Here is a 1,195-nt window from a genome sequence, read left to right as displayed (position 1 = left end):
GACCGGGGAAGAGGACGCGGGCAGCCATCCCGGGCAGCACCATGAGGAACATGGGCAGGACTTTGAGGTACCCGCAGACGACGCAGCCGGCGCGGACGTGGGTCAGGGACCGACCGGCCAGACAGCGCTGAACGATCACCTGGGGGGGGGGGGGGGGGGGGGGCCCCCCCCCCCCCCCGGGAGACGCGGGCCCGGCCGAGGGGTTCCCCTGCGGCCAAAGGTGTCTGTTCACCCTGAAACCTACTGAGGGCAGGTAACGCTGCGACACCTCTTCCCCGGCACAGGAGGGCGTGAGGGGGTGCCCCCACCCCCTTGGCGAGCAGGGCACCCCAGCAGCCCAAGGACCACCCTCTTCACTCAGGGGGAGGCCCTGGCCAGTGCTACCCCCCCCCACCAGGCCCCGCCAGCCTTTCCCTGCCAACGGTGTCCCAGCAGGAGTCAGACCCACAGCTCAGGGGGATCAGCCTCTCATCTGGGGAGCAGCCCCCAGTTAATTACTGGGCGCCCTCCGGCGGGGGCCAGGGTGACTCAGCCACAGGCAACAACGACCAGCCCGGCCCCCGGGGGGGGGGACACCAGCCCACCCTCACCTGGGTCCCCAGAAGGGACAGCCCCCCCCCAGCAGGGCCGGGGGCACCCTGGGCTCGCTCGGTCTCCACCCCACCTGCAAGACAAAAAGGGTCGCCCCTAAAAGAGAAGATTGGGGGGTGGGGGGGGTGGGGGAGCAGGTCCCTCTCCTGCCCCCAGGCAGACCCCAAGGAGCCCCCCACACACAGGCCCTGCCACCTCCGCGCCCACAGGGAAAGCGTGGGCACAACTGGGGATGCTGGAGCTCACATCCGACCCGGAAAAAAAAAGCAAAAAAAAAAATAAAGTATTTACAAATAATTCCAGGGTGAGAGTACTTACCTTGGCCTGGGGGTGCCAGGGAGGCTGCAGCCGGGGGGGCAAGGGACAGGGAGGGGAGGGGGGGCGGCAACAGCGGCACACGGGGCGTTATTTAGCAATGTTCTTTTATTTCCAGTTTTAAGGTGAAAAGATGCCTTTAAATCTTCAATTAAATACTCCATAAAGAAAAAAAAGCAAAAAAAAAAAATTATTTACAAATTCACGTGACCAGTAATTGAATCCTTGTTTTAATAATTACACGTGCGGCTCATCACATCCGGCGCTCTATAAATACAGGGGACGCGGA

The 1,195-nt window shown here is 62.5% G+C and overlaps 1 protein-coding gene across 2 annotated transcripts in view; it reads right to left on the bottom strand.

Annotated features, from left to right (window-relative positions):
- Positions 1 to 928, bottom strand: part of FAM131A (family with sequence similarity 131 member A) — a 6,092-nt gene extending 5,164 nt beyond the window's left edge. The window contains exon 1 of one of the 2 annotated variants that reach the window (XM_014939916.1): positions 910 to 928. The gene's annotated coding sequence lies outside the window, so the exon portion shown is untranslated. Of the gene's footprint in view, positions 1 to 590; positions 733 to 909 lie in introns of those variants that run through there. The other variant, XM_014939915.1, reaches the window with a different exon arrangement.
- Positions 929 to 1,195: the final 267 nt, after the last annotated feature.

This window comes from Calidris pugnax, unplaced genomic scaffold, assembly GCF_001431845.1.
Source record: "Calidris pugnax isolate Ruff unplaced genomic scaffold, ASM143184v1 scaffold94, whole genome shotgun sequence".
NCBI classification, from domain to species: domain Eukaryota; kingdom Metazoa; phylum Chordata; class Aves; order Charadriiformes; family Scolopacidae; genus Calidris; species Calidris pugnax.
Note: the sequence above shows the minus strand (reverse complement) of the source record. Positions and strands in the feature narration are given on the sequence as shown.